The sequence below is a fragment of the Apium graveolens genome, chromosome 7, assembly GCF_009905375.1.
Source record: "Apium graveolens cultivar Ventura chromosome 7, ASM990537v1, whole genome shotgun sequence".
Classification (NCBI taxonomy): Eukaryota; Viridiplantae; Streptophyta; class Magnoliopsida; order Apiales; family Apiaceae; genus Apium; species Apium graveolens.
Genome location: NC_133653.1, coordinates 48,832,813 through 48,854,737, shown reverse-complemented (window position 1 = coordinate 48,854,737; position 21,925 = coordinate 48,832,813). Strand labels below are relative to the sequence as shown.

General features: G+C 37.4%; 1 non-coding gene across 1 annotated transcript; it reads left to right on the top strand.

The window, feature by feature from the left end:
* The first annotated feature begins 20,726 nt into the window (after positions 1–20,726).
* LOC141675716 (small nucleolar RNA R71) lies at positions 20,727–20,833 on the top strand. Its single transcript, XR_012556355.1, has one exon. It is a non-coding gene; the product is annotated as a small nucleolar RNA R71 (small nucleolar RNA).
* The last annotated feature ends 1,092 nt before the right edge of the window (positions 20,834–21,925 follow it).

The following is a 21,925-nucleotide window of genomic DNA, read 5'->3' as shown; positions in this document are numbered from 1 at the left end:
AGAGCTTTTGCTTCTCAATACCCATTCTTTTCCAGTTCGTAATCGCTACTACCTTCCGTTCCTAATATTATACTGGTTATACTTTTGCTCGTTAGCGTTCTATAACCTTTTAATAACCACGTCAACCTTAGTATCACGAATGTGTTTCCATTCCGAATACTACCACAACTTTATTACTCCTTTTTCAGCTGTTTCTATTTCCCAAAGTTTGATCAATCATATAGAAGTAAAAGAATTCATTGAGAGATCACTATGATCATGAACACTTGTTATATTGCATAGTTAGTACAGAAGGTGGCCAGCCTTTAGTACTTGACAAGCAATTAAACAATAGCTGGTATCCTACTCGGCTTCTATCACACAGATAGATAGTCATTCGGCAATACCTCCCCTTCTGGAAGGGTTGTTCTTCTCAGTTTATATGAAATGAAAAGAAGAGAAAAGAACGAATTGAAGAGAATTGTATATATGAAAAAAATATACTGCCACAAAATATCTGGCTTGGAACCTACCTCTGAACTATAGAGGTTTGTCATAGGAGAACAAAACATATGTGTATTTATATCAACATCAAGTATTATAGCATCGTATTTCACATGCCTAAATATTTGCTATTCCGTCCATCATTCTATGGACCCAGGCTCTTCCTCGAGCTTATACACAATCACCTTTGAAACTCCCTCGATATCGAAAATCGAATCTGGGATCTCATTCTATACATCATCGTTACTAGAATTCTATGCTTGCACCGCAACCTAATAATACGACTCTCTATTGATAAGAAAGAATAAATATTCAATAGGTAGATACTCTACTTAATTAGTCTATCAATGATAACTTATACACTACCACGACCCGATTAGTGGTACTCAATCTCAACACCCATTCCAATACAACTCTCACGGTTGTAATAAGCTCATTACTCGCAGAATCATTGCTGCCTTACTATGGTCCACCACTGACCTACTGTAGTCATTCATTTTCCATGAAGTCTTAATAGCTAACCATACGGAGTCCATACATGTCGTATCAAATCCTTCTAAGGAGGTAACATAATCACCATTCATGATTCATGAAGAACACTCCTGATCCTGACATACATACATGACATGAAGCAGATAAAATTGCAGAAGAGTTTCAATGAAAGCAATGATAGCAGGTTAATACCATTCTTAATCATATGCCTTTAATAGAAGACTTAACTCAAAGGTTTATTTAGTCCTTTTTTTTTGAAACATGGTCCAGGCTCATTCTCAAGATAGTATCTCCTGAGATAGATAGCCCGCTCATGGCGATTACACGAATTAAACCTTTACCAACTACTATTACGGTTGGGTATTGCACAGTCATCAGAAGGAATGTCAATCTTCCAAACCATAATACAACCTTCATAGCTTTAACCATCATCATTGTATTCCTTTGGCACAAGCGCCTATAATTATCCTCTTACCTTTAAAGTGTCGGCCACCTCTTTGGCCTTTCCTGATAGTAAAATTTCCTTACAGTCAATGTCATTTTAACCACCTCCAAATAAATTTTCTACCTTATTTCAATCACAGCTTATGTGAAAAATGCTTTTCTTTAATATCTGATGAGTAAATAAAAAAAAATATCACCATTTTTCCATAAGTTATTGCCTCAATCTTTAGAGGTTAATCACTGTCACGACTGACTCTCAATCATAATTAGAACATCTTTTTATCTTAAGTCCTAATTGCCCTGAACAATTTCGACCATTACTGGTTCGATCCATACTTTCTCGTGGTTTAACACGTGCCCCACTTGGCATCATTATAATTATGTCATATTTCCTTTATCAACATTTTTATTCTTGAGAATTTCGAATATTTCCTTTCTCCTTGTAAAACCTCTAAGGTTATCCTTCAATCGTTCCTCCTGTATTCCCTATATACAGGGCATATCAAAATACCATTTACTAATACTAGAACCATTATCTATATACTTCTGAAAAATTTCTCCACTGATCCTTAAAGGTTATTATTACCTTAATCCTTTCCAATTCATACTGTCAAAACTCATACTATCCCTATTAAGGGTGAAATGCCAACCTTTATGCATTCCCCTAGGATTCGTTTTAAGTTACCGATGTTCTATCCTTAATTCCACCTTTAAAAAGGTACAAGCATCCTTCCATGGATAAATAAAGTCGTATATCCCTGATAAGGGTATCTTATTCAATCATTTCCACCTCGATAGTCTATACCGAATTTCACAATAACATCCGTATTCAAACTGAGGTCAATCAATTATGGCCTTCAAAAGATAATAACGGTTATCTGCTTTTCTTTCCTAATTTGGTAATGACAACAGGGATGTTCTGGAAGATATTGGTCATGTTCAACGTGAACTTCTTCTTAATAATTCCGTATTTACTTTTGTTATTTATCTCAACAGTCACCTCAATGTTGGGATATCTTTCATACATGGCGTCTCCCTTTCTGGGTATCAAGCCACCGGTCTTACACTTCACATTCTTGAAGGTCACTTCCTTCATCCAGTTTTTCCTAATTTTTTTTACTTTCTTGTCTCCTCAGTCTATCCTCGTCTCATTATTTATCCTTCGAACTATCTCAAGGTTTCCTCGAATCCTCCCAACTTACAGGGGATAAAATATATGTATCTCTTATACCTTCAACCATCAATTTAACTCATGGTGAATCACCCTCATCCGGACGATTACATACTTTTCTATTTCTATTACTACGAGTCTTTAGGGTTTCCTCATACCCAACTCCCTTATCATTCCTCAAACTCTCTTGCCTTTATATTCCTTTCCACTTCAATTCCTTTTTATTTTTCTTTCTCTTATCCTTATTTCATGAACCAACACAACATAAGTATTGATTTCAAACATCCCGTCATTCTGGATTCATGTCCTCAGAATGAATCTTGACAACTTTTACAACTTAGATTCATAATTCATCATACTCATCCGCTTTTGTTCTAGCTCCAAAGCTTTTACACTGTCTCCATAACCTTGGGAAGTACTTTCCTAAAAACAATTGACTGAACTTAAATCAGTTTATTATAATCTCTTGCTCCGTGCCTTCCTTGGCCTTTCACCAGCAGGTGGTCTCTCTCTTAGGAGGGTAAGTGACAAAAACAGTCTTTTATGATTCGTCAATTATTCAGAATCTCAAATGATTCCTCTATTTCCTTTAGCCAGGCTCTTGCCTCGACTAGATCAACCTGTTCCTTGGAACTCTGAGAGCTTAGATACTTAAAGGTCCTAAAAGAATTTCCTACCGCATTGTTTCCTCAAGGTGGTGGTTGGGGATAATAGTCTAAGTTCTGTCTAGACAGGTCCATAAATTGCCGTATAGGAGTACCGTCTCGGGTCTCCTTTCCTTACTCGACTTTTTGTTTCCTTAGTATGAAATGTTTCAACCTTCTCCCATAATCGGGGTTATCTTATACATTAAAAACCTTGTTTTCCACTATATTATGTTATGGGTTCTTTCTTTCTTGATGACAACCTCCCTGACTATCACATTCAGGGTTTGCTCTAAATCTTATTCCTCAAACTAGCTTTCATCTAAGATTTCATCTTTAAGCTCTTGAACGTTTGGAACTCAAATTCTGTAGGAATACCTCATTATTCCCTTATCATTTTTCTCGATATTAATCTTTTATCTAATTGTTGGCTCTCTGCCTTCATTCATCACTTTTTCTGGCACAATATGTTCTTTCCCAAAAATTCGGTCTGTATTACAATCTCAAACAGCTTTTCGGTACCGGTTCCGGTTACCTTCACTTCTATTTCCATTTTCTCAAAATCTCTTATAAACTCTCCCAAAGACATTATTATCTTGAGTCTCTCCTTTTTACTAAGGGCATCAGCCACCACATTGGCTTTCCCTGAATGATAAAGAATCTCCCAATCATAATTCTTGATTATCTCTAACCACCTCATTTGGCGCATGTTGAGCTCTTTCTGCGTGAAAATGTACTAGAGCTCCTATGGTTTGTGTAAATCTTGCACTTCTCTCCGTACAAGTAGTGCCTCTAATCTTTAGGGCAAAACTATTGCCATGAGCCCAAGCTCATGGGTGGGGATATTGAATTTTATATTCCCTTAATTGTCTTGACGCGTACGCGATTACCTTGTTGTGCTGTATATGAAGCACCCTAATTCCTTATGCGAAGCGTCACTACACATCACGAAATCTCATTTTCCATCCGGCAATGCCAACATAGGGAACGTCACCAACCTTTGCTTCGGTTCTTAAAAGTTGTTCTCGCATTTCTCTGTCCATTCGAACTTCTTAATCTTACGAGTAAGCCGCGTTAAAGGGGCTACTATCTTTACAAACTTGAACGAACCTCCGGTAGTGACCGGCCAATCCTACCTCTGGTAGTTTCCCTAACCATGGTCATCAATTCCTCAGTGGTCCTTTATTCATTCTTGTCAGGATCCTCCACGGGATCCTCCTCAGCAACAATCCCTTCTAGGATAACATCCTCAACCGCTACATCCTCAATATGAACATCATCCGGTCTTGCGTTAGGACGCTCTATCGGATCCACAATTCGATCTCCAATTAGTAATAAAACATCATCGCGTTGTTGCTCCTCAACCTCAGGGTTCGGAGTCCCGCTACCATATACGATAACGAACTACTCTTCTATCACGATATTTATAAGGGTTCCCATAAGGGTTTTAACTGTCAGTACTACGTTAGGTAGCCCGACTATGAACTTGGCAAGAGTTCTTATTATCTTAGTTATTATCTTAACGTCACATCATCTCTGAGGTTTATAACGCTTAGCTCTGATACCACTTCTGTAACACCCCCAAATCCGGGGTCGGGGATCCGGGTTGTCACGAGTTCCATTTCCCTTAATAACACCCAATCTTAATAATTAATCAACTACTCTGTACTGTGACCCCACAATAAACACACACACCACACGTTATAGTCTCAGAGATGAACATCCAAAAATAATCACAAGTCATTTTATTCCACAATTATCTGCCAATACACCTTAAAAGGTTTTCTGAATAAATTTACATTTTCTTTGCCATTATTACAATTCATAAGTATACATAAATATGGTACATCAAAAGTTGAAGCCTAGTCTATTGGTAGTTCCCACCTTAGCTACAGCGACTTCAATGCCTATAGGAAGCTGCAGAACGTTTCCTATCCGCTCGCGAATTGGGAGCTTGGTCCTGTTCATCTTGTCTATCTGATGTTGTGTGATGAAAGAAGAAAGCAAGGGTGAGCAGCAAGCCCACCAAAATAATATGTATAATAATTTACAATATATGAGCCTTCTCATAGTACTCATGAAAGTCTTGGTCAAAAGAAATGAACCAAGTTTGATATCTTAATGCGATGAAGTCGCAAAATATTCAGTATATATACATATATACTTTTCAAAATCTTGGAAGTCCTCTTCCATGCATAATATACACAGAGTTCCAGTTTATAACTGTATAAAAATATCGTTGCAAGGTGATCTCATATATCTACCCTTGTCTCAACATTTTTTTCTGAAAATCTTTGATATGCATAAGATAATCATTAACTAGATATAAGTTGAAAATATGAAGTTACAAGATACCCCAATATACTTATATCTTTTCCAAATATTACTTGAACTACCACCGTTCAAGTTATAATCAGTTCAAAAGTTCATCACATAGATGAGACTACAAGACAAGATTTGAATAGATTCAATCTTTGAATATCATTATAAATAATGAGATACTTCATTAAATCCCGATATATATATACACCTATATATATACATTTCATACACTCCTTGAAAACCTCTGTTATGAAAATTATAAACAGAGTTGCAATATCCAATGAATTTGGAAAGGAGAAAACCTTGGCATAAACCTGATATCTTGCTGATCAGGCAAAGATACCAATAAGTAACCTTTTCTACTAGTAGATGGATGAATCCCCCACCGGTCATCACCTTGGCCACATAAGGACCTTGTACTGGACCGCCACCCGGCCTCTTACGTGTTGATAGACTGCCACCCAGCCACTTACACTTTGATAGACCGTACCCCGGCCTGTCGCTTATGCCGACTCAATTAGATGGGCTTACTTCCCGAACGTTGGGTAAGTAATCAATTCATTTGTTTTCTCAAAACAGCAACCACGTTGCGAATGTAAAATGCACCACAGAGCTGGATCCCCCAGGTTTTGAGCGAGTATTTAAATCCCCTTTGAAAGGAAGATCTTAAATATAAAAATGAGTTTTGGGGTCCACTCTAACTTTAAAAATCATTTTGAAGACTCGAAAACATTTTTAAGAATGTTTGGATTACTGCTGATTTATTAAAATAAATCAGTCCCGATATATTAGAAAATATCTGAATATTATTATTTAAATAATATTCTCATAAAGATAATCCTTACAAAAATAATCGAAGTAGAAGTTTTAAAACTTATACTTGAAATGGATATTAAATAACCAAAGATATACTTATATGAAAGTACTATCTTTATTTGAATAATCGAAAATAAGTTTGATTATCGACACCTTATTCTTTAATAAAATAAAGAATATATCTCAGAAAATAATCGGAGTCATAGATCCTCAAATGAATATTCAAATAATATTCAATAAATAAAATAAGCTGAGTCATAAGCCCTCGAATGAATATTCGAAATAATATTCAATAATAAAATAAAGGAGTCATAAGTCCTCGGATGAATATTCGAAATAATATTCAATAATAAAATAAAGGAGTCATAAGTCCTCGGATGAATATTCGAAATAATATTCAATTATAAAATAAAGGAGTCATAAGTCCTCGGATGAATATTCGAAATAATATTCAATAATAAATTAAAGGAGTCATAAGTTCTCGGATGAATATTCGAAATAATATTCAATAATAAAATAAAGTTATCGAATAAACCTTATTTGATTAATAGTTTTGAAAACTATAACCATATATATATATAAATATATATATATGTATATAAAATCTACTCGGGATCCTCGACTCCCGGTTTTAGAAAATGTTTTCACCTTTGGGTCCCTATACTAAGGGTATATGCAAATTACCGCTATTCTCTAGCATAGGTATTATCAACTGAACCAACAGATATATATGGCAAGAATACGAAACAGGCATGCATATATATACCCTATCAACATGCTTCAATATATCGCAAAATTTGCTAATTAACCAACATGCATCTATCACAAGATAATGCATATACATATATACATCACAACAACAGTATAACGGGTAGAAAACTTGCCTGAGTGCTCCCGGATAGACTTAAGCTTAGAGTGGGTCCGATAACCTATGAACAACAACATAAGTCGGAATTAAACCCCGATCGCTTAAGAAACTAGACTTTAACCATTTAGAGTCCTAACGCTCGCTTTCGCGCTTAACGATTCGCTTAAGTTGCTCGAGTACCCTCGGCTCCACCATTTTTAATAAATTAACCATTAAGAGTTTTAAGGCGATTCTTTCGCGAGTGTCTTACCAACTGCCTAACACACTTTACATAAATGTTCCATACTCCAATTAGTCCTTTAAGGTCTTTAACCAAGGTTCCAAAGTAAGGCGAGGGGAAATGTTTCATTCGCGAAACGCCGTTACTTAAAACGGTCGTTTCTCCTAAACCGTACATCGGAATCAAACGAACTACATATCAAAACGAAGCTTGTAACATGAACTACCTAAACATGGCAATGGTCAAAATCTAGCAGGGGGTTCTCCGGTCCTAATGTTAGGAACAAAAGCAGTCTAAAGTAAATCGGACATTACGACGGCTATGTTTACGCGATTTCCCAAATTTAAACCAATTCAAACAACCACAATTTCAACTCCAATTCACAACCCAATCAAACCTCCATCTAAACTACATTACAACAGCCCCAAATCAACTCATTATAATCAATTTACTTAATCCCAAAACTTGAATTTAAACTATACTACATTCTTTAACCAACTCTTAAGATTTCAACAAATCAACCACCACCATTCCATCCCAAACTCTTAAACAAACAAGTTTCAAGCTACTCTTTACCCTCACAACCATAATCAACCTAATATACAAATTAAAGCTAGGGTTTGGAGATGATATACCTTCCTTGAAGTGGTGGGAGTAGCTATGAAGCCTTAAGAAGCCTTGAGGAGTCTTAGGAATGCTTGGATCTTAAAGGAAAAGTAAGAAAATCAAGTTAAAAACTTTGAAATCACTATTCATTGTCTTCTTCATTGATTTATTGGAGAAGATTGAGAATAAATTAGAGGCTTAAACTCATAAGGTAGCCATAACTATGCATAAGGAAGACTAGAGAATTAACTCACCAATTTAGGAAGCTTGGATCTTGGATTTTTGAAATTCTTCTCTTTGAAAACAAGAAAAGCCGAGAGCAAAGGCTTGAAGAAGATGAAATGATTTTTATGTTTTGCTTTTGGTTGGTTGTTTTTGTTTAGATTTTGGTTAATTACTTTATTAACCTTGCAAATTATGTGGTTAATAGCCAACCACACCTCCTTCCCTCCTATGTCATGCTTATGTCACCATGTGGTGTAATCCTTCCCTCTTTGTCCTCTTCCCATTGGTTGGATGACATCATCCCCTCTAATCTCTTTGATTAACTTCCTAATTGTTTGCCTAATGACCGCTGATCTGTTATACGGTTCGCTTAACTTTCGTTTTCATTTATCGTTTGAGGGATCATACCCGGGATCTTATTACTTAGGTTCCCTTAACTTTTCTCAATATATTATATTCCTTTTATGATCCTCTCTTATAATCCTTTAATTTAAATCCTTCTTATCTTGTTACCTTATACTCAATTCTTTTCGTATCTAGTGGATTTCCGGGAAAAATCAAAGTGTTCGGAATTGGATTCTGACGATCTTTACATACACTTATATATCATATAGAGTACTAATAAAATCTCAGAATATCCATAACAGAACCCCTACATAGTGTGGCATGAAAAGTTTACTCATTCAGCAAAAACACTATTCATAAGGGTTTCAAAATTTTCCAAAAATTGGGGTTATTACAATACGGGTATAATACGAAGACCTGAGAGCGAAACTAGTCGTCTGTGAACCAGACCCGTGCACGAGACGTCAGTGATCCGTGAAAGGAAACGGAGTATTATTTTTAGAAATACTGTTAAGTGGTTTTTGTAATCGAGGAGTCTAGAAATATTTTGAAGTACAAAATCCCGGAGAATAGAAGACTTGCAGACAGAGGAGTACAGCCCAAAGATTTACAGGATTTATTTTAAATCAATGACTGATTTTTTATTGAATGAATAAATGGAAATTATCTCATTTATTTATTTAATTTTATATCACAATTGATCTTAAAATAAATAAATTAAAAATTGATTTTTATTAAATGAATAAATGAAACTTATCATTTATATATTTAATCTAATATCAGCATTTATTTTGGATAAATAAAATAAATGTTTGAAGTTTAGATATATAAATAAAATAAAATAAAAATTTTATTTACTTATTTATTCTAAATTCAAACTTGTATTTTATTTTATCTTTCTGTATTATTAATTTGTCTACCGGCTTATTATTTGCATGCATGTATCTACTCGGGAGTATTAAAATAAGTAAATCAGGAGTACAGAAGCTGAGAAGCTGTGTATTGTATGAATCAAAGAATTACAGTGGGGCTTGCAAGGAAAAAACAAATGCAGCAAAATAATTACTCGGACTTTAGCTGCTATGCAGGCAAAACAAAAGAAAGAAACAGTTGCTGCAAGTCATATGGCGGGGCCCATGTTCATTCGTTTGTTTATTTGATAAACAAAAGAAACCAGTGTCTCAAAACAAGATTGCAAAAGAAATCAAGAAGTTGGCATCTCATTTTGTGCTTCTCTGTAAAACCGCGGGACCACATGCTTTGATCAAAAGACGGTTGTCAACTTCCTCAACGCGCACGTATAGTTCACGTGTGGGGATCTCTTCTGAGTAGTCACCACGTGAAGTACTACTCCTCTTCTACTCCTCTTTATCGCCATAGGCGAATGAAAGACTAAGGCATATAACAGCGCTACTAATCGCCACAGGGTTCAACACCATTCAGTGAAATGCTCCACCACAGAGTTTAAAAGAGCATTGCATGTATAGTCGCCATAGGAGAAAAATATTTTAAGGCAAAGGCGGCGGATTTTATTTTGTATTGCGACTCGTTCTTGCCTGTTGTCACCACACAGAATTAGTACAGTGTATGTGTTGCTCTCTCTCTCTCTCCTTTCTGATCGTCACAGAAATAAAGTGCAGCTGTCCAAATTCAAAATACTTGGATATTATTAAGCCACATAGTCTCTTTATCTCTCCTACAATTCTACCACTTCAAAACCAATTTACAGCAGATTGGTTTCAACACTTCTCAGCAAAACACCATTAAAGCTCTGCAGAATTTTTCTTGTAGAGTGGGTTGATTTCATTTATTGAAATTAAGGAGAGAAGTGTTGCCAAATTTATTTCACACCATTAAAGCCTTACAAATTTATAACACTCATTATTTAAAGCTCTCTTGATTGTATTTAAAATATTTTGATAGAAGCTTTGAATTTTTAGAGTGATAGATAGAACCCCAAATTGATTGCTATTATTTTGGTTCTCTCTATATTTGTTGCTTCGAATTATTTATATTCGGAGTTGTAAGCAAACCTTTATGGTTTAATTTCTTAATAAAAAGAATTATTCCGTGAATCTCTTAGTGTTTGTTTATTTCATTTTCGAGGTTTATTTTCCGCTGCAATTAATTAACGAAAAATGAAAAACATACATTCATCCCCCCTCTGTATGTATATTTGGACCTAACATCTTGTGTTTCATGGATCTGAATTAAAGGTTTAATATTTTATTTGTTTACATATACTTAAATTTCTAGATAATTTTATTTGAGTGATTTACATTTTATGTCATCTTCAGTTTCAGATATGAAAAGTATGCAAAATAAGTCTATATATTTCCCAGGACTTGGAAAAGCTAAAAAATAAAATGAATATATTTCTCAACAAAGACCCCATCAGCTCTGTTGTTACTGTTAAATACTCAACATTGGAACCTAAGAGCGATTCTATTTGCTTTCACAATAATTTGACTCTTCTGACTGATGATGTTATCAAAAAATAATAATAACTAAAAAACATCAGTAACACGCGAACTAAATTTCTATTCCCTCGTCTCGTTCATTTGTATACAATTTTTTTTGGGAAATCCCTGTCAATTGTAAACATTCTAAAAATAGTAAAGTTTTATAATAGAAAAGATAACTACATCCACTTAAACTAAAAATTCTTCCATTACACTTACTTTATACATTCAATATAAATTGTTTTCAGTACCTTACCCACTTTTTTTAATTTCCCACATAAATTTATAGTTTTTTTAATCCCAGTACCACACCCCATATGTATACTAACCAATGGGAAGGAATAATACTCTGTACACTTTTTGAGACATATAATATATAAAAAAATTAGTAAAATAACTGTAAGTCAAAGTGTTAGTCGCTAAACACGCGCTAATAATTCACGCAAGTATACGCGTTCACAAGTAATATAGAATTATTTTCTAGTTCGTTCCCACAGAGACTGTATTGGTTAACTAATTAATTCACACACTTAAGCAACAATGTATGTTTATTATTCAATGCTAAGACAATAACAAATTGAGGTTGTTTATAACTAAGAATACACTAACAATTATAACTACGAGATTAATATTGACTGAATTAGTATATATGACAACCATGGGATTCTAACTTCATTAAATACTTCATTCAATAGCCTTATTGTTCTTAGCCTTAGCATGCAATGGTGATGACACTAATCAGATAACACGAAACTGATAAACGCCAACTTTCGTTACACGAGTACCATACTACCAGACATCCACAAAAGAGATAGAAACTGAATATACACCAATTATATTGAGACCCTATATGTCTATAGAATTTGACAACATAACGGTTTAAGCACAAGTTATCTATCTTGATTACACAGGGTAAGTAAGATGGTTAAAATTACCTACGAATCAGCATAACAAATACATGAACCTATGCTAGCATGGCAAGTTCTAAATCCTTAAATTCACTTCCGCTTCATTAAGAATTAACACATTATCTTATAAGTTCGCGATGCTCATAAGATGAATACGCACAACCAATACTAGGATATCAATCAATCACCACATACTAAGGCATCAAAATAATTTAACTAAAAAAATCTATAAGTAAATCCATTAGAACCCCACGATAACGATTAGCCCATAACCGGACTCATCATCAACGTGGGTTCTAATGAAAGCATGGTATAACAAACGTAGTCTTTATAACGAATAAATAAAACCAAGTACAAAACAAGATTAGGGATCGCAAGTAAGAAAACTAGAATCCAAATACAACTTAAAACAAAGGTTCACAAGTAAAAACAAGATCTTCTTCGTCCTTGTTGAATTGTGCTAATACGGTCTTCTTATGGCTCTCCTTGATATGTCTCTGGCTTGATATAGCTTGATATCTTATTAAAAATGACCTAAAGATGTTTATATAGCAGCCCCATGCAGTGTAGAATTCTTTCTCTCAGAAACCAAGTAGAAACAGGAATCTGTCATCCCGACACGGCGCGGCCGCGCGCTTGATCAGCGCGGTCGCACTGACTTTCTGTACTTCGGGCGCGGCCACGGGCTTGACCAGCGCGGGCGCGCTGGGTTTTTGCCAGAATTTATTTTCTTCATTTTTCTTGCAGCTTCGAGTCGGCTTTCAACGAGCTTTTATTCCAACACCACCTTGACACCAAATTAGCACCAAAACAATGCTAATTCACCTGATTACCTAGATAATACCTGAAATACAAAAACACTCGAAAATATGTTAAAACACTTAACAACTTGAGTACAAATGCATCAATTCAAAGCTTATTAGAGCATTATAAAGTGTCATAAATGCACTCAACATACCCCCAAACTTGAATCGATGATTGTCCTCAAGCATAAACAGACTCAAAGAATAAGAAAATTAAAATGCATGAATGCAACTAATATGAATGCAACAATCCCCATAGAATAACTAAACCAATCGACAAGCAATACTTTATCAAATACAATTATTCGCATAAAGATCAATCAAATTTCAAAAATCAACCTACAAACCAGAGACGTGCGTATGTGCAACTGCTTATAGATATTCTATCGCAACTAGATCGACAATCATGACTCACTACTTATCAAAACAATCGCAAGTTTATAAATAGAATAAAAGCTACACTCAAAATAGCTTATAACACTTCAATTCATATATCGGAGTTTAACAAGGATTCATGCTTTTATTCACAATAAAACAAACACATATGCTTATTTGATCGTGCAATGAGTGAGGTCCACAAAAGACTTATACAATAGTACCCATGTAGCGAGTGTTAGGTTAGCGGATCCCAGACTATAAAAGCCTTAAGTCACTAGGCATAAAGTCACCTAAGAACTTAATAACTCTAGTACTAAAGAGCCCACTCGTGATCAGTTATACATAACACTTATTCTTCTTCTTTTTTTCTTTTTTTCTTCTATTTTTTTTCTTTTTTTTCAAACGTATTTCTGAATGAGTGCGTTTCGCTCCATCTCATTCAACCCTAGACTACTCATAAAAATATAAGCCGACTACTAATCATTTGACACCTAGCCACACAACTAGCAATGAAATCCAATTTTTTCCAATTTTTAAATATCCATATCTTTTATAATTAAGAGAATATCCTAAATTCTAAATATAAACAAGCGATTAACCTTGAAAAACAAACAAATCATGATCATGATCTAGCGCTCTAGCAACCTATAAACTTAGTGAAATACAATTGTCTCTAGCATGCAAATCAATCCAATAAGACTCAACATCACTAAATACGACATCACTACACTAGCATCAATATCAGCAATTAATCGGAAAATCGTCTAAGGGATCATGTTATAATGAAAATGCATGAAACTACATGAACAAAATATCATAAAACTACCAAAAATAAAATAAAATAATAAAAAAACTACATGGAAAAATATGCAACTATATGAACTAAACTATCATAAAATATACAACTACATGTGACTCACACAAAACATATATTCCTTCAACTACTACCCCCAAAATTAAAATATTCACTGTCCTCAGTAAAGGTAATAGTAAGAAATTCAGGCATACCTACTGTGAATCAGAATTCTCACCCTCAATGGGTGGAGTGTCAGGTGTATCAGGAGGCGGATACATGGAATCCTCACCAAAAACTGGCCACTGGATGTCAACTCCGGTGGCTCTAAATGTTGTCCCAAGTGCCTGGGTGAGATCATGTGCAAACCGACTATGGATGTCGTGCATCGCATCCATCCTCCTAGCTAGACGCCTATACTGCATCAAACTCAAACCACCTCCAATATCTGCTCTTGCTGCCTTCTGCTTCTGCTCTTGCTGTGATGGACCAGCCTCCTCTCCATGTTAAGCTCTCCAAGCTGCTCAATGGGCATGCTGAGAACCTCCCGCAGTAGCAACCTCCATGGGCCTACCACCTGGCAGATGGTCATAAGAGTACCCAAGCCCCTTAGGATCGGGCTTGTCGCCATACCACTCAACCATGTTGTGTAGCGTAGAACTATCAATAGGAGCGCAGGGAAGCTGAAGCTACTCATGTGCGGGCCAATGAACACCAACTGTCACGCACAACTTTGTCACAACGGACGCATACGGAATAGCCCTATAGTACCTCCTCTCAAAAATCTCAGAATCCCCTGATATATCACCATCCCCAAATCAATATAATCACCCTGCATAATCCCCCACAGCAGACGAGCACACTCCATAGTAATCTCATGCACATGCGAAGACGGTATGATGTTAGCACAAATAAACGAGTTCCAAGACCGTTCAAACCTATTCATGCACAATGCAGGGAACGTGGAGTAATCAGTAGTGTCCCTCTTGAACTTCCAGTGGGTCTCAGGCACACACAAAGTCATAACAATCAGATCCAAGTTAAAGTCCTCGGGAGTCTTATCGTTCCAAGTATCCTGACCCACCTTCCTCGCGGGCTGCTCAATCACCATCCTGATAGCATCAACACTGTACTCTACAGTCCTCCCCACGCCACCGTAAAGCCATTATTCTCCGCCTTGGCATTTGTATAGAACTCCCGCACAATACTCATGGGCACAGCAGCGGGCGCCTCACAAAAAGAAACCCAGCCCATCTCGAGAATCATCTCTAACAGCATACCATCCTTCCATGATGGCAAAAAACCTCGCTCTTTAGCAATAGGCTTCGACAGAAGCCTCGTGTACTCCTCCTCAGCCTCAGGAGTAGAAAACCTGGGTATCACACCACCCGCAGATGAAGAATCGGTGGTGCTGCTGCCAACTTGCGTTCTTTGTCTCTTGGATGCCATTGGGATTGATGAAAAGAGAATAAAAGTTAAGTGTTTAAGAGAGATTTGTGTTTGAGAATTTGTAATGTGGTGGGGAAGTTTGTGTATAAGTGTATGTATTTATAGGTGGAGAGGTGTGAATTTGATAAGGAATAGAAGTGGGATTGATTGTGGGAATCATGGGAATAATGGAATTGATTAGGAGAGGGAATTATGGGATGTGGAAGAGTAAAAATCGGGTTGGAATTGATTTTTGATTAAGTCATGAAATTACCTAGTAAATCTGCTGTTTTTTTTTTGAACAAGGACCCGGCGCGGGCGCGCGCTAGGACAGCGCGGGCGCGCTCACTCTCTGGAAAACCGACGCGGGCGCGCGCTAGGACAGCACGGGCGCGCTAGGACAGCGCGGGCGCGCTTGGTTACTGGAAAAATGGCGCGGCCGCGCGCTTGGTTAATGAAATTGGCCCTGAAGTTTTTTCTTTTTCTGATTTTTTTTTGTATTTTTCTCTTTCCTTCTTGTTTCCTCTACCTACTAATGTACAACATACTTGGGTTGCTTCCCAAGAAATGCTTGTTTTACATCGCTAGCTCGACGTAGAATCTCGAGATCAAATGGACAATAAAACGGCACTAACCACCTCACGGTTTGCCGTGTCACCATAATAATGCTTCAAGCTCTGACCATTTACCTTAAATACTTGGCCCGGATCATTCTAAAAAATTTCCACCGCTCCATGTGAAAACACAGTTTTGACAATAAACGGCCCTGACCATCTTGACTTCAACTTTCCAGGAAAAAGACGGAGACGAGAGTTGAACAAAAGAACTTGTTGTCCCGACACAAATGATTTGAGCACTAAACCCCGATCATGCCACCTCTTAACTTTCTCCTTATACATTTTGTTGTTCTCATAAGCTTGAAGTCAAAACTCGTCGAGTTCATTCAATTGAAGCATCCTCTTCTTTCCAACCGCATCCAAGTCCAGATTCAATTTCTTCAAAACCCAGTAAGCTTTATGCTCAAGCTCCACAGGCAAATGACACCCTTTATCATAGACCAATTGAAACGGCGACATTTCTAAAAGAGTTTTGTAACTGTTCTATAAGCCCAAACAGCTTCATCAAGCTTCAAAGACCAATATTTCCTTGATGGGCACACTACTTTCTCAAAAATACGCTTGATCTCTCTGTTAGGACCTCAGCTTGACCATTTGTCTGAGGATGATAAGCCGTAGCAATGCGATGGTTCACATTATACCTATTCATCATAGTAGGGAACTTGCGATTGCAAAAATACGACCCCTCATCACTGATTATAACTCTTGGAGTTCCAAACCTTGTGAATATCTGCTTGTGAAGAAAATTAAGCACCACTTTCGCATTATTCATTGGCAACGCCTTAACTTCAACCCATTTCGACACGTAATCAACTGCCAACAAGATATACTGATTGTTACAAGATGAGATAAATAGCCCCATGAAGTCAACTCCCCAAACATCAAAGACCTCAACCTCGAGAAGCACATTAAGAGGCATCTCATCCCTCTTAGACATATTACCCACACATTGATATCGATCACATTTCAAAATGAACTGGTGAGCATATTTAAATAATATCGGCCAAAATAAACCTGCTTGAAGAACACGAGATGTTGTCTTTTCTCCACCATAATGTCCTCCATATGCCGTTGAGTGGAAATCTCGCAAGATCCCCCACCCCGTTTCGCTGTAAGGAATACATCTCGTGATGATTGGTCAGCTCCTTGTCGAAAAAGAAACGGCTCATCCCACATATACCACTTTACTTCATGCAGAAACTTCTTCCTTTGAGCATAAGATAAGTCGGGAGGCATGATATTACTCACAAGGTAGTTCACGTCTGCAAACCACGGTTCTTCTTCTTGCACTCCAAACAGCTGCTCGTCGGGAAAAGATTCATTTATCAATGTCTTATCCAATGAAGTAGCATTAGGAATCTCTAAACGTGAGAGATGATCAGCGACTTGATTTTCAGTCTGTCCTTGATCTCTAGTTCAAATTCTTGAAGCAAAAGAACCCACCTAATCAATCTAGGCTTCGAGTCCTTCTTTGAGACGAGATATCGAATTGCAGCGTGATCAGTGAAAAGTGTCACCTTAGTCCCAAGTAAATAAGATCAAAATTTCTCAAAACCATAGACAATAGCCAAAAGTTCTTTCTCTGTAGTAGTATAATTCAGTTGAGCACCATTTAGGGTCTTACTAGCATAGTAGACCACATGGAATATGTTATTCTTCCTCTGCCCAAGAACTGCTCGAACTGCATAGTCGCTTACATCGCACATCTCAAAAGGTTCATTCCAATCAGGTACAGTTATGACCGGTGCCGTGATTAAATTCTTCTTTAATGTCTCAAAAGATGCAAGACACTCGTCATCAAAATTGAAAGAAACATCTTTCAATAACAGACTGCACAATGCCTTTGAAATTTTCGAGAAGTCTGTGATGAAATGCCTGTAGAAACCCGCATGACCAAGAAAACTACAAATTTCCTTAACAGAAATAGGTGGAGGAAGATTCTCAATGACCCCCACTTTGGCCTTGTCCACCTCTACACCCTTACTAGAAACCTTGTGCCCGAGAATAATGCCCTGATGCACCATAAAGTGACATTTCTCCCAATTGAGAACCAGATTGGTCTCAACACACCTTTTGAGAACATGTCCAAGATTTTGTAAGCATTCATCAAAAGAATCGCCAAAGACTAAGAAGTCGTCCATGAACACCTCCACATTCTGTCCAATCATTTCAGAAAAGATGGTCATTATACATCTTTGAAATGTGGCCGGTGCACCATACAAACCAAAAAAAACTCGTCTGAAGGCGAAAGTACCAAATAGACAAGTGAAGGTTGTTTTCTCCTGATCTTCTGGAGCGATACAAATCTGATTATAATCCGAATAGCCATCCAGAAGACAATAGTAATCATGCCCAGCTAATCTGTCAAGCATCCGATCAATGAAGGCAATGGGAAGTGATCCTTCCTAGTAGCTTTGTTCAGCTTCATGTAGTCCATGCAAATTATCCACCCCGTGACTGTTCTAGTAGGAATAAGCTCATTCTTCTTATTTGCTACCACTGTAATACTACCCTTCTTTGGCACACATTGAACCGGGCTTACCCATGAACTGTCAGATATAGGATAGATGATTCATGCATCTAGCCACTTAAGAATTTCCTTTTTCACTACTTCCTTCATGATTGGATTAAGGCGTCTTTGCTGCTCGACCGTAGGCTTGCTACCTTCCTCTAGAAAATTTTATGCATGCAATATGAAGGGCTGATTCCCTTTATATCTGCTATAGTCCAGCCAATTTCCGATTTAAACTCTCTCAGAATCCTCAGAAGCTTTTCTTCATCACTACCTGAAAGGTAAGATGCAATAATAACAGGAAAAGTAGATGCATCGCCTAAAAACGCCTACCTCAAATGCTCAGGTAAAGGCTTAAGCTCAAGAGTGGGAGCTTCCTCAATAGATAGCTTGAGGCGTTTAGGAGTTTTGTTCAATTCCTCCATTCCAAGAGATTCAAAAGGCATATATATCTTTCTCTTCCATGGACAAGCATTCAATTACTGCAATTGTTCTTCACCTTTGTCATCTTCACTATCTGAATTTCCCAATAAGGCTTTTTCTAAGGCATCAGACGTTAACAATTGATCAAGTTCTGAAGTAACTACAGAATTGACCAACTCCACTTTTAAGCACTCCTCATTATCAGTAGGAAATTTCATAGCGTTTAACACATTAAAAGTTACATCTTGATCCAGCACTCGCATTGTGAGCTCCCCCTTCTGCACATCTATCAAGGTTCGGCCAGTTGCCAAGAAGGGTCTTCCCAAGATTGTGGGAATCTTCTTATCCTCCTCAAAATCAAGAATTATAAAATCAGCAGGGAAGATGAGTTTATCAACCTTGACCAAGACATCCTCCACTATACCTCGCGGATATGTAATAGAACGGTCGGCCAACTGCAAGGTCATATAAGTCAGTTTGGGATTAGGTAAGTCCAACTGCTTAAAGATTGATGAAGGCATCAGATTGATGCTAGCTCCCAAGTCACATAAGCATCTGTTAAAAGACACTTTTCCAGTAGTACATGGAATAGTGAAGCTTCCTGGATCCTTAAGCTTGGGAGGTAATTTTTGTTGCAGCACAGCACTGCATTCCTCCGTAAGAGCGACTGTCTCTAAATCATCTAGCTTCACTTTCCGAGAGAGAATACCTTTCATAAACTTAGCATAACTAGGCATTTGCTAAAGAGCCTCAGCGAAAGGTATGTTGATATGAAGTTTCTTGAACACCTCCAGAAACTTCTCAAATTGCTTTTCCAGCTTTTTCTTCTACAGCCGCTTAGGAAAAGGTGGTGGAAGATAGATATGTTTCTCTGATGTATTACCCTCAGGCAGAGTGTACTCAACAGTAGTCTTTCTTGGTTCCACTTCTTCATCCCGCTGCTCTACTTCTTTCTCAGCCCCAGTTTCTTCAGTTAACTCTTGACTTTGTTCGGGATTCGCAACCTTCCCAGACCTTAAAGTGATTGCATTTACCTGCCATTTAGCTTTTTTCTATCCTGGCACTTCAGTGTACTAGGTAGTGTACCAGGCTGACGATTAAGCAAGTCATTGGCAATTTGCCCAATTTGATTTTCCAAGGTCTTGATAGAAATGGCTTGACTTTTGCACATAAGCTTCAACTCCTCTAATTCAGATTTTTCATTAGCTTGTTGCAACTGAAGTTGTTGTCTCAGTGCATATTGTGGTTGCTGAAAACCAGGGGGGTTGTACATCTTAGCTGGATATTGCTGATAAGGCTGTTGAACCGTATTTTGAGTGTTGCTCCAGCTGAAATTAGGATGATTGCGGTTATTGGAATGATAGATGGCTGGCACTGGTTACTTCGATCACTGGAAGTTGCTCACGAACTGAGCCGATTCACTAGAAATTATGCACTGATCAGTCTCATGGGCACCAGCACAAAGCTCGCAAACACTAGCAATTTGATTAACTCCATAATTAGCCAAGGTGTCCACCTTCATCGTCAAAGCCTTAAGTTGGGCAGCGATAACAATTGCTGCGTCCAAATCCAGAATTCATGCTACCTTTCCCTGAGTCAGTCTTTGGGAAGGATTCTGGTACTAATTAGCAGCCATCAGTTCAATAAGTTCATAAGCTTCATCGTAGCTCTTAGCCCACATGGATCCTCCTGATGCTGCATCAAGCATGGGTCTAGAAGTAGCACCCAATACATTGTAGAAACAGTTGATAATCATCCAATCAGGCATGCCATGGTGTAGGTATTTCCTTAGCATCTCCTTATATCGATCCCAAGCCTCACACAGAGATTCCCCAGTTTGTTGAGCAAACTGGGTAAGAGCATTTTTTATTGCAGCAGTGTTCTCCATAAATTTAGTGAGAAACTTTTGCGCAAGTTCCTCCCAAGTGGTGATAGACCCTGCTGGTAGAGAGTGTAACCATCACTTAGCTTTGTCCCTCAGAGAGAATGGGAAGAGGCGTAGCTTGATAGCATCTTCAGTCACATCATTAAACTTGAAGGTGTCGCATATCTTGATGAAATCCCTGATATGCATTATGGGGTCTTCAGTAGGAGAATCCCCAAACTGGACTGAGTTCTGTATCATCTGAATCGTGCTTGATTTGATCTCAAAAGTACTAGCCCTGATGGATGGCCTGATGATACTTGACTGAATGTCATTAATCTTAGGCTGAGAATAGTCCATCAAAGCCTTAGGATTTTCTGCTTGATCACCCATCTCTACTAAAGCTGGTTCTTCAACTTTCTCTTCTTCTTCTACCTTCTTTTCTTCCTCGAAAACTTCCTTACAAACTACTACAACTTCTTCCTCGCACTACAAGAAAAATGTAAATAGACATCACACATTAGACATCGGTTGTATGTGCCACTGATGTTAAAAAATTTAATGACATCACCCCGTGTTTTTCTGATGTCTTTGTTCTTTGAAGACATCGGTTATTATTAAACTGATGTCTAAACTTTACCTAAAAAAAAAAACTTTTCGCGCCTACCTTAATTTTTCCCCCTTAGTCAAAATCTGCCAATATTTGTTCCAAAATTTCCCCCCTTAACCAATTTTTTGTTCCCCCTTCCTCACCATCTCTCTTAATCTATCTTCACACAATTAAAAAATAAAAACAACCTCTCTCTCTAACCCCTTCATTCTCTCTCGAACCCCTCTCTCTCTCGAACCCCTCTCTCTCTCCTCGCTCACCATCTCTATGAATTCCATTCACCGTCTCACCATCTCACCATCTCTACTCCGCTTACATCTCTCTTAACTCAACTCATCTCATACTTTGTTAATTATCTATGTTAAGTTCTGTACTCTCGTAAGTTATCTTTGTACTCGAATTGAAATGTTCTTCTCGGAAGACCAGTTTTATAAATTGAGGGTTTTTGAAATCAAAACCCTAATTTTATAAATTGGGTTTTTTTAAATTGA